General features: G+C 47.1%; 1 protein-coding gene across 10 annotated transcripts in view; it reads right to left on the minus strand.

Annotated features, from left to right (window-relative positions):
* The window catches only part of Ppp2r2b (protein phosphatase 2 regulatory subunit Bbeta), a 437,725-nt gene that overhangs the window by 26,280 nt on the left and 397,255 nt on the right, over positions 1 to 14,190 (minus strand). The window lies entirely within an intron of this gene.

Consider the following 14,190-nt stretch of genomic DNA (forward strand, 5'->3'; position numbering starts at 1 on the left):
CCCTTCTCATCTTTTCCAACTTGATCAATGACCTCTCCATCTTGGCATGGACTCTTTCTTGACCACTTCATTTGCTCCCCGCTCCCCCAGCATCCAGATGTATGTTTTGGTGCCAGTACTGGGGCTTGAACTCAGGGCCTACAGCTCTCCCTTGGCTTTTTATCTCAAGGCTGACACTCTAGTGAGCCACACCTCCACTTGGGAAGTTTTGATGGTTAATTGAAGATATAAGTCTCACATACATTCGTCCATGGGCTGACTTAGAATCGCAGCTGAGATGCTGGTATGACAGGCATAAGCCACTGGTACTTAGGTACATCCCGGTGTTTTTTGTCCCCTCCCCACCCCAAGAGCAGGACTTGAACTTGGTATTTGAATCTTTTGCTCCTTGGTTAGCAGTCTATCAACTGAGACACGTCTCCAACCCCTACATCCAGTTTTTAAACAAGTCCTACAAGTGCCAAAACCTCTTCCACTGTGTCTTGGTTATCTTTTTGCTTGCAGCATTCAAGAGCTTTCTTGCTCTTCTTCCTAGCATCGGCATTCTGATGCCTCATTTGATTATTTTTTTGGCCATGATGAGCATCAAACCCTAGCACCTTGTCTACCACTAAGCTACATCTGCAGCTCGCTGAGACTTCATTGTTACATCACAGCATCATATAATTAGGAAGTATAAGCACCTACTCATTTTTTTCACAAAACCTTCCTAGATGTCCTTTTTTTTTTTGGTTACAATATTTAAGTGCCTTGCTATTGCCTACAGGACTGCCAGATAGACAGACTTCAAAGTGTGAATAACCAGCTTTGTGTCAGGAATGTGCTGAATGTAGCTCCTCATCTGGATCACCAGTCAGCCTCTACTGCTTCTCCTCCTCATGAGACAGCAGATGGCCCATGGTCTGTCCTTCTGTCCCCCTGACCATGCAGGTCATCATTCAGAGCCAATGCAGTGTGGCTAGTGCTGTGTTCTAGGAGTATTCTTCAGCAAGGATCGCTTTGTCTACATATGTGATTCCTGCTCCTTGAATAGCACATGCCACAGGCAGAGCTACCACCTCTGGTGTGTGGTCAGTGCCCGGCAGCCATATATTCACTGAGTATATGACTGCAAAGACTCTGTCTTCACTCAGCCTGCAGGTGCCCAACCCTACCTTTCATTGTTATGACTTGAAGAAAATGTCGCAACTTTTAAAATCGGTCTGTTTCAGCACTAGACATTGCATACGATAATTTTAGTATTCATTAAGTAAAAGATCACAAAGTTGGTATTTTCTCATAAAACACACTGCTTTTAGCCATTGGATCCATGCTGGACTTATTTATGGAGCTGCAGAATGACAAGCATGTCCTGTTTGAAATCACTGTGTTTGTGGTGATTTGTTAACAATCGGCAGAGGCCAACATACCAGTTTTTCCTCTGATAGGGAAAAAACAAACCAGCGATCTTAAGATCCAGAGCCTTCCTAGGGACAGTGCCTCTAAGGTAGTTCGTTTATTTTTTCTCTTCCCTCTCCTTCCCTTCATTCCTTTTTGGTGTGTGTCAGTATTAAGGTACACCTTAATATTGGGGCCAAATTCAGGGCCTTATGTTCCCCCTTGGCTTTTTTTTTTTTTTTTTTGCTCACAAATAGTACTCTACCAGTTGAGCCAGCTTTTTTGCTCTTAGTCAAGCCTTGTGGACTTTTCTGCCTGGGCTAGCTTCAAATGGCAATCCTCAGATCTTTGGAGTAACTAGGATTACAGACTTGAGCTGTGAATTCAGAATGCCAACTGGTGTGCCTGAGCATGCTGGTAAATGATGACCTGTGGTGGACCATGATGACAGGCCACTTGGCCCTGAGATGTCTCAAGGCCACCACCTAGAATAACATCCTGGTCATCTTTTCCCATTCTGCATGCCTGGGGGTTTGCAGCCATGTGTGTACGCACCAATTTCAGCCTCCACTGCGTTCTCATCCAAGACCCCACTGGGAGGAGGGGGCAGGACCTGGGAAGGTGTCAACTGCTAATGAATGACACTCGCCTCCAAAATTAATAAGCCTTCTAGTTCTTAGGAAAATCCACTCAACTGGAGTCTCAGGATGACTAATTGACAACTGGTTAAATTAATCAAAAATGGAAATGAAGATGGGGGAGGGAGTGTGTTTTTTACTCTGGCTTGGGCCTTTGCCTGCTCTGTTCACTGCTGCTAAGACTGAATGGGGCGGAGTGCCTTCAGACTCTGTGCATGTGTGAATTCTCCATGTAGCAAAGCTCTGTTTGGCTTTTCTCCAGGGTGGGTGGGTATGCCTGTGTGTGTTTGTAATCCTGTCATCAGGCAAAAGCATTTTAATAAAAGGCTTTGTCTTTTTAACCTAACCAAGCTCCTCTGAAATAAATACTGTTAATTATACCCCAGATTGAGACCGAACCCCTTTTTGGAAGCTGTTGCCAGGCCCCGGAGGCTTTTTGATTCGCACAGCTGCAGAGCCAGGAATCAGGCTGTAGGTTTCTGAGGGACCTAGTGGCTTACAGAAGCAGGGCTTGGCAACTCAGGAGATGGTTAGAGTGGACTTCTGTTCCGGGCAAAAGCTGAGACTATGCTACAAGTAGACATGGGCAGGCTGGGAGATTGTGTAAAATGGAGGCCTATGAAATTATCCTGCTGGATATTAGAATACAATCACATTCTTTGTCCTGCCAAATATCCAGGAGAGAAATGAATTCTCCTGCAAGCAGATGGACATGGTTTTGACTATTCCCTCCTGCACTATGATCTGGGGTAAGTTTCCTTCCCTCTCTGTGCCTGATCTGTAAAATTGGAGGTGCTAATACTAATCTTCATGGGTGTGTGTAAGAATTTAATGACATAAAGCATTCATAAAGATTCACCAGAGACATTGTGTGCCTATATGGATACATCAAAATGAACCCCCTCGTACAGCCAATTGACACTAGTAAAAGAATCATCCACTGGCTTGTGCCACAAGCTACGCCTGGTTAGGTTGGGCATTAGATTTTCCCCCTGTACTCATGGTAACTCAGGCCTGCTTCAAACCATTCACTGAAGCATCTCAGCTTTTAAAGCCTAAAGCATAGACACCTTTTCTTCTCAACATGCAAAGGTACCAGGTCCCTAACAGACACATCTACATCCTAGGGTTGATGCTGAATGCTCCAGGCAGGAAAGCTGCCTTGGAGTACATTCTTGCCAGTCTAGAAGAGGCTGGATGTGAAGAGGGGCAGCACATACCTACAGCAGACTTGCTGACAGAGCTGTGCCTGGAGATTGGTGCTGCCAAAGAGGACCCCCTCACCCTTCCCCTTGGCTATGAACACCCTGCCTGACCAGCTTCATCTTCTGCAATTCCCAGGACAAGCCAATTGCTAACAGGATGGGACGTGGAGGGACAGGCAGGAAGGAGAGGCAAGCTCATCCCGATCACAGTGCAGTGATGATGCACTGTGTCTTCACGGTAGTGTTACCATGGGATTGCGTCCCTCCAGTAAATGTGTGCTGGGACCTGCACTGTGCTAGGCTGTGCATTCACTCATTGTGAATGGTCTAATGAATGGTCAAGTCCAAAAGCCCATGGTGACTCTCATGTTTATCTGTCTTGGCCTCACTTGACATAATTGATTCTAGTATCTTTCTACCTCATTCTTATCTCCTGGCTTCTACAGAGGTATTTTTCTCTTACACCTTCCGAGCCCATTCTCTGCAAAGGTTGGTGTGCCCTCTAAGCATTGCTCTAAGCAGCATTATCCAGATCCACAGCGTTTAAAATCATGACATACTCACGACTCCTATATGTATACCTGCAGCCCAGACCTCTTCCCTGACTTCCAGTTTCATGAATCTGACTGGCAGACAGTCGGATCCACTGGATAGAACACAGGCATGTCAATCCAGGCATATCTGAAGGAGCATGCTTGATCTTTCCCTTCCTAGCCACCTCCTTCTATGTGACCACCATGGGCTCCATTGGCATCCCTTTGCAGTCTCTCAGTGAGTCCTGGCCTCCAACATGAACTGGAATCCTCCTGCTCACCATGTCACTGCCCCTCCCTGGTCAGAGTCTCTGCCAATTATTTTTCTAGACTATACAGGAGCCTTCTAACTGCTGCACTCCACTTCTAGGCTTGCTGCTGCTGGTTTTCCCCAGTATTGGGGATTGAAGTCAGGGTCTCATGCTTGCTGAGCCTCTTGAACCTCCAGGCTTTTTGCTTTTCATTTTCCAGATACAGTCTCATGTTAACTATGCCCCAGCTGGCCTCTACAGTGGGGCTTGTATTTGAATTCATGGCCTAGTGTTCGTGAAGCAGATGCTTTCTGCCACTTGAGCCATGATCTTAAGCTCTTATTATTTTAATTTTGATGTTATATTTTGGCTTGTTTTTACTCGGGTTGGCTTGGACCATAATCCTAACTTAATGATTCCTGCATAGCTGGAAAGACAGGTGTGTGCCACCACACCCCTCTCATTGGGTAAACTGGGGATCTTGCTTAACATTCTATCCAAGGTGGTCTTAAACTGTGATCCTCAGCTTCCTGAGCAGCTGGAATTATAAGAGCTACTGCACCCAGTTGCCTTGCTGGCTCCTTTAAAAACCATAAACAGAGCAGCTCTGCATGATGGAGAAATGTTCTGGGAAGCTCATGGCTGGGGGATCTCACTGTGCACACACCTTGGTGACCTCCAAATGGCAACTGTGTGTCACTAGGCCATGCGATTGCTGGCAGCGTTGTAACTGGCCCCCCTGTCCCCACACAGCGTAGGACTGTATTTACTCCCTCTGCACAGCTGACTCCTGCCTTCCCATTTCACTTAGCAACACAGCCCATGTACACTGCCCTGGCCCACTAGCTTCACATGATACGGTTCTCTTTTGGTCTCCCTTTCTACACTTCCTCAGCCTCCTCATCTCCATCCACTGCCCTGTGCTTGAAGTTTGAAATACACCAGGTCATTCTCAGGTTAGGATCTTCCCACCCGATGCCTGTTCTCTGGATTTCTCTGACAACACGGCTTCCAGTCCCAAGGTTTTCTCCAACTCCACCGTATGAAAACAGTTGCACCGCTGCCATTCTCTGAACCTCATTGGCTTTCTGTTGCAGTTCAATCACTGCTGGAAATTTTTATCTGGTTTGCGTGAATACGTTTATTCTCATCACTCCCTTCTTGAATCAGCTCCTTGAAGGCCGGAGCCAGCCGATGCTGAACAAATCCTTACCAAGGGTGATTCCCAGCATTCTGTGAAGCTAACAGGTTTGGATCAAACCCTGGCCTTGTCACTCACTCCTAGGTGGCCGTAAGTGTGTCATTGTTTCCTTTCTTCACTGCTTGTCTTGCTCATCATATCCCTCCTAGCATTGGCATGGGGATGGAATCAGCTCAGACATTTCCTGGGCTTGCTACCTGGACATTCTTAAATATCAGGGTTTCCCTGCAACCTGTAGTGACATCCCCACTTCCACCACTACTGCTATCCCTTCTGTTCTTCTTAGAAGACGCTCATGGTAGAGAGGTGAGGCAGTAACACAATCCCAACCAACCTGGTAACCCATCTGACTTCCTACACTGAATCCTCACAGGTACCTGCAAGATCTATTCACCAAGAGCCTTTTGTATGGGTGTCTAAACTGAGGGGGCTCCACCTCATTTCTTCCCCTGCCTTTGGTCCAGTCAGAGTGCCCTTACTCACAACCATCAGTCTAGTTCAATGCATGGAAAAAAATAAAGCAAAGAAAAAAAGAGAAAAATGCCTGGCCTGGGCATGCTGGGAACAGCATGTGGGGCTCCACATATCAGGGACTGCAGAGAGTACAGTGCTCTTGGGTTGGGTCTGCTCTGGAGCAGAGGCCCTGCTGGGTCCTCCTGGTATTCACCATCTCTGTGCAAATGAGCCAGCAGAGCAGAGAAGCTGCCGAGTTTCTGCCATGGCCCTGGTCACACAGTTCCTGCTGGTCCTTGTGTGCACACTGGACTCCACCTTGCTGTGTTTGCTTTACTGCAGAGCCTAAGCAACATCCATCATTACTGTGCCCACAAGCCCTTAGAAGTCCAGTCTGTGGGACTCTGTAAGAACCTCTGTTGTCTATTTTCAGTCCTGTCTGGCAATCTAACCACTTTCCTTTATGCTGTTAAAACAAATTCTACTTATTAAGACTTTTGCCCCCACTCCCACAACCAGGAGGGTGACACTTTTGAGGAGGGGACAGGCTCCTTACAGCCTCTGACATCAATGAAAATCCCCTCCATTCAAACGAAAACTTTCAGCACCATGGAAAGCACACAGGTGGCATTGTCCTAAAGCCAGAGGAAGCAGAGGACCAAAGGACTCCAGCACAGAGGCTCAACAATCCTGTAAGAGCCACACTGTGTGGCCACCTCCACCATCTTTCCACCCTTGCCATGTAGAGACCTGCACCTCATCAAGAACTCTGAGACACTGGAGACTTCTCATTTAAGCCCCTTATTTTGCAAAACTGCTAACACCATTCTTGATAGACGAATAGGTACCTTCTGTCTTGGGCCACCTTGCTGCCTTTTGAACCATGGACATTCAGTCCCTTCCATGTTAGGCACTATGCCAAGTGGGGGCTGCAGTGTAAAAGCCTTCCTGGCACAGGAAGAGCCTGTGCAAACGCCCCGAGGCAGGAAATAACTAAGAGTTCTGCAGGCCCAGCAAGCAGGCCAGTGTGTTGAGGTGCCTGGGAGCTGAGGGTAGATAGGTGGGCTGAAGCCAAGGTGGGGCGATGGGGTGGGGGCTGGAAAGGAATTCAGATTTAAGCCCTATTTCATTTTTCAGGTTCATGTTTACCATAGCTGGCTAGTTTCTTGACCTGAGCCCCGAGCCGAGCCTGCTGCCCTCAGCACCACCTTGTTTCAGGCATCTCACACCACAGAAAGCCCTTGTGGCTACCACCCGGAGCAGCAGAAAAAAAAAAATGAAAATGGAGAGGAGGAATCACCCCTCCCAGCCCCTGCTGAGCGTGCAGCGCGAGGGACATATGGAAATTAATATATGCAGCTCCGATCACACGCTCTTCGTCTGCATTCTGATTAAATGCCGACGGTTATTAAATACCCTCCTCAGAGCTCATCTCCCAAAGCCAATGTTGCTTTTCATTTTGAACTCTGATGAACCGTCTCGGTGCCAGCGCCCACCTCGGCTGCACCGCGCTCTGCTGCAGGCTGGCGTGTGAGGAGCATGGAGAGAATCAATATGAAATGTCAGGCGAGAGGTCATACTGAACTTGTTTTCCCAGCCGGCAGGAGCTGGGGCTGCAGGAACAGCTCAACAAAGAGAGCTTTGCACCCAAGAAGGTCAGCGCTTTGGACGAGTCAGGAAAACGAATTCTGTCTGCTGCGTAATTAGATTAGCCTGCTGATCGCTGGCAATGGAGACCTCAGCTGCTGCTGCTGCTGCTGCTGCTGCTTCGGGGTGTGGGGAGGCAGGGCTGGGCAGAGCCTGCAGGCCACTTGCTAACTCCTGGACTACTCTAGGGATTTCCCCCAGGACTGTGTGGGGCTCAAGCTGTAGGGAGGAGCAGGCCCTGAGGGTCTGTGTGCACGTGCATGCGCACCTGTGTTCGTGTGTGTGTGTGTGTGTGTGTGTGTGTGTGTGTGTGTGTGTGTGTGTGTGTGTGTGTGTGTGTGTGTGTGTGTGTGTGTGTGTGTGTGTGTGTGTGTGTGTATGTTCCCTCTTCCTATTTCTGGGTCTTTACATCTCAGATCAACAGTCATTGCCTTGTGAGTCCTGTTCACACCTCCACACCCATGCAGCACCACAGGCCTGTTTCACATCACTTATGATAGGTGCATAGCTTTGTGTGATTCTCTAGTTAGCAGGTCTTTCTCCACAAAGTGATCATTTCATAGGTTAACTTGACTGGGTCATGGGGTGACCAGATATTTGGCCAGATGGTCACTATGGGTATTTTTAGACGAGTTTAATGTTGAAATGAGTACAGTACACTGCCTTCCATCATGCAGTTGGGCCTCATCCAATCAGTTGAAGGCCTGAGTAGAGAGAGGCTGGCCCTACTGAGTGGAAGGGACTTCCTCTCTCCATGGCTGCCTTGCTGCTGGGCACTTGCTTGGCTCCCTTGGGTCTGGACTGGAATGTTGGCTCTCCTGGGCCTTCACCCTGATGTCTTTCATAATCATTATCTAGGTCAATTCTTGTAATACCCGAACCCCTAGCTCTAACCCTCCCCTTACAACTTGGTCTTGTTTGGAGAATCCTAACACAGTAAGTTCTAAGAGAGAGGAAACTTTATCTGCTTTTTTGCTCATCAAGGTGTTCCAGAATCTAACAGAGTGCCTGTTATATGTCATATATGTGCTCAATGAATATTAAGAAATGAAATGAAAAATGAATGGCACCTCCCATATCTGAACAACTTTGAGCTGCAGGCTGGACAGAGGGACTCAGGAAGAAGAGCTGTGATAACTGTGCACTGTCTCTGTGTCCAGTAGGGTGGGATGGGGCTTCCATGGCTGACAGCCCTGTGACATTGCCCTTAATCCTTCCGTTTTCACAGGAGGAACCTGGAGCTCAGAGGCTAAATTACTTGCCAGGTAACACACAGGCACCGAGCATCAGGGCTGAGCTCTGGTCCCAAACTATCGTGTGTGTGTGTGTGTGTGTGTGTGTGTGTGTGTGTGTGTGTGTGTGTGTGTGTGTGTGTGTGTGTGTGTGTGTGTGTGTGTGTGTGTGTGTGTGTGTGTGTGTGTGTGTGTGTGTGTGTGTGTGTGTATGATTTTGAACTCAGGGCCTCATGTGTACTAGGCAAGCACCACTCAAATCACTCCCTAGCCCTTGTTGCTTATTAGTTTTCAGATGGGCTCTAGAACTTGTTGCCTGGGTGGGCCCCTCAGCATCGTAATCTTCTTACTTGCCTCTGTCTCCTGCATCACTGGGATTACGGACCTGAGCTAACTCCCAGAGCATCTCTTCTAAATTGATCTCGCTCCAAAACCTAAAGACATCCCCTTCCGTCATCCTGAGTTCCAAAGCCATAAAGCTTCTTGGTGAGTTTGTTCCCCAATACCAGGGTCTCCCTTACATGTAGTAGCTGGCACATTGGGCTGGGAGGACACTGGGGCTCCTTGCCCTCCCCTGGCATATCCCTGGGTTAGTGACCTCCAGCCTGGTCCTGCCTTCATAATCCATGAGCCGCTAATGTCACCTCACACTCAACATGTCTCACCTGAACCCTGCTGCTTCACTGTCTGCTGCAGCTTCCCAGTGCCCCCATTCCCGCATGCCATGTGTGCCAGTTTGGGGGAATAAATTCATCTATTGACTAAATATCTACTTACGTGTCAGGCTTTGGCCATCTGATGTTAACCAAATGGATCACTGTCCCTGACACTCAGCAATACCGACCATTTCTATGTGTGGACAAAGCCGTCCTGTAACATCACTGGTAACACACATGGATCTACACATGTCTCTTTATCTGTCCCCTTCTTTCTGATCTCCACAGTCACAGGCTATTCTGTTATGAGTTGTCCCTTATATTGAGGCTCAAGTAAAGCTTTCCGACACTACACTGCACAAATCTTTTGTAATACCAAACTCCAAACACCTCTCATCTCAGCTGAGTGACTCAGATCACCCTTACACAGCTGGAAATGAGCTTCTGAAGCTCAGATCTGTGCACAGATTTTTAGGGGTCCAAGAGGGCTGGGTAGGATTTGAGGTGTACCATGAAGCATAGGAAGATATATGAACAATGTTACATCTTTGGGGAACATTGCTTTAGAAGATTATTAAAACAAAAATAGACATTTTATGGGTATATTATGCAGAATTCAAATAAAACTTTAGACAGAAATGTAAGACTTGAAATATGGCCAGAACCACCATTTTGAGTAACTTCCTCTTTGTCTTGTATCTCCCCACTTTATCCTATTTATCCCTACTAATCCTTGTTAAGCTTGTTGAAAAAGGAAAAGTTAAAGACGGCTGGTGCTGGTGACACAGGGCTCCTAGATACTTAGGAGGCTGAGATCTGAGGATCAAAGTTCAAAGCCAGCCTGGGTAGGAAAGTCTGTGAGACTATTATTTCCAATTAACCATTAAAAAAAAAAGCTGGACATGGAGCTATAGCTCAAGTGGTAGAGCACTAGGACTAGCACTCAGGGACTAGCTTGACACTGAAGTCAAGCTTTAGGACTGGCACATCTGCATGTGTGCATGCACACACACAAAGTGAAAATCTTAGGTGGTACGATTGGCACCTCCCTTGGATGGCTGGAATGGGCTAGGCATGTGCTGTCTGCCCTGGCTGATTGACAAGCCCTGCCCAGGGCACCAGAGAGGCTGCATTGCCTTTGTGCTATTCTTTCATGGCAGTGGGGCTTATGGCTTGGACCTAGGATTGCTGGACATGGACATGTAAGAAGGATGGGGAGGGGTAACAGTGCTTGATAGGAAATGTACTCCTTACCTTACTCATGTATTTGTAACCCCTCAGTACAGAATCCCCAGTGATGGGTGTGAAGTAGGTACTTGATGGCTGGCTGGATGAATATATTCTGACTCTCATCTTCAAGGACCAATGTCACACCGACATCACACAAACTACCACAGCAACTCAACCCTCCTCTTTTCCTCTGAGCCTGACTCATTCTCTCTCTCAGGATTCCAGGTACTCATTATTAACCTCAGGATTCTGTTCATTCTGCACCTACCGTCTGAAACCTTTCATTCTGTTTCTCACTTGATTGGGTCCTATGTAGATTTCTATATGGGGTGACTGGGCCTAGACCATTCCTATGGAATAGGTCACAATGTCTGGACACTTTTGTTTTTTTATTTTTTTTTATTTTTTTATTTTTTTATTTTTTTATTTTTTTTTAATTTTTTTATTGTAGAGATACTATACAGAGGGTTACAGTTACATGAGTGAGGTAATGAGTACACTTCCACTTCCTCTTGAACATTGTTACCCCCTCCATTGTTTTCCCCCTACCATCCCCTCCCTCCCTCCCTTCCTCAAGGTTCTTTTTTTTTTTTTTTTTTTTTTTGATCGTGATTAAGTGATTACTTAATTTCCGGAAATTCACAGTATTGTGGAATAATGATGCTCATTTAAAGTCACAAGTTCATTCTAACTTTCCTGGAGCAAATTGTCTATCACAGTCTGTAATATATAACGGTGCTCATATGTTATATACCATATATGTGATCAGCAGCATGGGGATATTTAGTAGTGGTTCAACCAGATGAGTGGGAGTTCTTTGTTTCTTAAGTCCTGTTAGTTTTGTCATATCACCTAACATTTTGGATTCATCATCCACTTATCAGGGAGACCATGTACTGTTTGTCTCTTCGTTCTTGGCTTACCTCGCTCAACATGATTCCTTCTAGCTCCATCCATTTCCCTGCAAATGCCATTATTTTGTCATTTCTAATGGCTGCATAATATTCCATTGTGTATAGATACCACAATTTTTGGATCCATTCATCTGTGGTGGGGCATCTAGGTTGTTTCCATATCCTAGCTATTGCGAACAGTGCTGCAATAAACATGGAGGTGCATGTGTCTTTGTATATTGGTTCCTGTTGTTCAGGGTAGATGCCTAGAAGTGGTATGACTGGGTCGTAAGGGAGGTCAATCTTTAGCTTTCTAAGGACCCTCCAGACTGCTTTCCAAAGTGGTTGTATGAGTGTACATTCCCACCAGCAGTGTAATAGCGTTCCTCGTTCTCCACATCCCCTCCAGCATTTGTCGTTGGCTGATTTGTGGATGTGGGACATTCTGACTGGGGTAAGGTGGTATCTCAGGGTTGTCTTTATTTGCATTTCCTTCACCACCAGGGATGATGAACATTTCCTCATGTGTTTCTTTGCCATTTTTATTTCTTCATTTGAGAAGTCCCTCTTTAGTTCCCTTGCCCATTTAGTAATTGGTTTGTTGGGTTTGGGAGGGATTAGTTTCTTGAGTTCCCTGTATATACAGGATGTTAACCCCTTGTCTGATATATTGCTGGTAAATATTTTTTCCCAATTAGTTGGTTGTCTTTCTAGCTTGGTTGCGATAGCTTTATCTGTGCAGAAGCTTTTTATTTTAAGGTAGTCCCATTTGTCGAGTCTCTCTCCAATTTGTTGTGACCCTGGGACTCTGTTCAGGAAGTTCCTTCCTGTGCCTATTAGTTCAAGTGTCTCTCCTACTCTGTCCTGCAGTAGTTTCAGAGATTCAGGTTTAATGTTAAGGTCACTTTTGTTTTTTTTGCTGTCACAATTGGGCTTGTGCTATGGGCATCCAGTGGGCAAGGCCAGGGCTGCTGCTAGAAAACCCACGATGCACAGTGTGGACTCATTTCCCCAAAGAACTCTGTGACAAGCTACCGTATCATCCCTAGTCATTTAGTCTCCTTACTATGGCAGCCAGAACTTACCTTCCATCATCTTCCTTCTGTCCAAACTCTTCCTCTAAAAACCAGTTTAGATCACTTGACATCCCTGATTATTTTGGTTGCTATTTACAGATTTGACCCCACAATGCAATGGGGGGGGTGGAGTTATTCATAACCATATGACCTAGGGAATATGGACAGTCATTCCCTGCAAACCAGCCATACCAGTCACTGAACACCTCCACAAATGTGTTATTTTTGATGCCTCGGTATCTCTGCATATGCTGATCCTTCTGCATCGAATGTTTCCTCCTTGTCAGCATACGTAAATATACTGCTCAAAGACCAACTCTAGCAAAACATCATTATTTCAGAAGCACCTGGGCTGGGCCAGGCAGTAGGAAGGGTGCTAGAGAAGCAGATATGAATAAGACAGAACAGTCCATGTGCTCTTGCAGCCAGCAGAACCCTCTAGAATTTTCTACAATAACAGAATGTACCAAATTTGCCCTAATACGGTTAACCTCTAGCCATTCTTGGCTTTTGAACACTTGAAATATGGGTGATCCAATGTAAGCTAAGTATGGGAAAAAAATGGAATAGAAAATAGCTGAATTTTTAAACACACAGATCTCATCTAATCTGAGGACCAATGCATGAGGTGGCTGTGTGGATTACCTTACCTGCTTCCTATAAGACAGAAGATGCGAAAGAAGGATGTGGGAAGGGGATGACAGCTAAAAGGGGAAGCAGGGGAGAACCATGTGCATGGCTCCTCTGTGCACATCCCGTCCTCCCCCCCTCCCCTCCCCTCCCTCCCCCACCCCAGAAGTAAGCAAAGGAGAGTGAGATCAGGTCCCTCCCCTCTTCACAGCCACCAGGGTGGACCCTTCAGATCATCCACACGTCACAGGATAGAAACTCAACACTAGAAGGGGAGGTGGACTTCATTTCTGACTCCGCTCTAGACTGGAGTACAGAACATCATCTGCAGGTGAGGGGGCACCCGCAGTTTCGCCGTACCTGAGCATTCTGGTGGGTGCACATGACCTAGTCCTACGTGGCTGCACCGCAGACCCGCATGCTTCATTATCCTTATGCACCTGCAGATGCGTGACCCCCACATACCTGCACACGTGGTGGACATGCCATGCCAGCCCAGTGTAGCACCACACATGCTTTGAAACCCCTATTCACCTGCACGAGGTATAGCCTCACACAATGGTACATGACCCTGGGCATCTGCACCCCACCCCAGCCCAGCCCCATACAAAGTAACCTCACACAGCTTCACCCCGTATCAAGGTCCCAAATGGCTCCATGGGTGTAAAGCCACACCTGTGGTTCCGTGCCACCTAACCCTCCACTGCTGCCTGCCACACTATTTTGCTCACAACTCTATGCTACATAACCCTGTCCTTCTGCACACCATGGAGTTGCCCACAGCATTGAGGCTGCCTTCCACACTTCCAGCCAGCACTGGGTGCTAGCCCTCAGCCTGCTCTGCTGGCTCAGCGCCCTCAACACCTCCAGGGCCACCTGAGTGCCACGAGCCTGGTTGTGCACTGAGCTAAGTCCCCAATGGGGGCTTTAATGCCCACTAGAACCACTTTTAGGGTGCTGGTTCCCAAAGCCTAGGTTTTTCTAAGGAGTCACAAGCTCCTTCCCCAGTTGCTGTTCTTGGCTGTACAATCCTCTGTCCCCTGAAATCCCATTCACTCTGATGCCAAGATCTGACCATAGTCTCTCCTGGGGTCCATGCCGCCTTCCGGCCCAGCCCCCCCCTTTCACAGTCTCCCTGGCTGTTCCTGAAGACTACTGTCCTGTCCCT

Source organism: Dipodomys merriami, unplaced genomic scaffold (genome assembly GCF_024711535.1).
Source record: "Dipodomys merriami isolate MVZ:Mamm:240054 unplaced genomic scaffold, mDipMer1.0.p SCAF_27, whole genome shotgun sequence".
Classification (NCBI taxonomy): Eukaryota; Metazoa; Chordata; class Mammalia; order Rodentia; family Heteromyidae; genus Dipodomys; species Dipodomys merriami.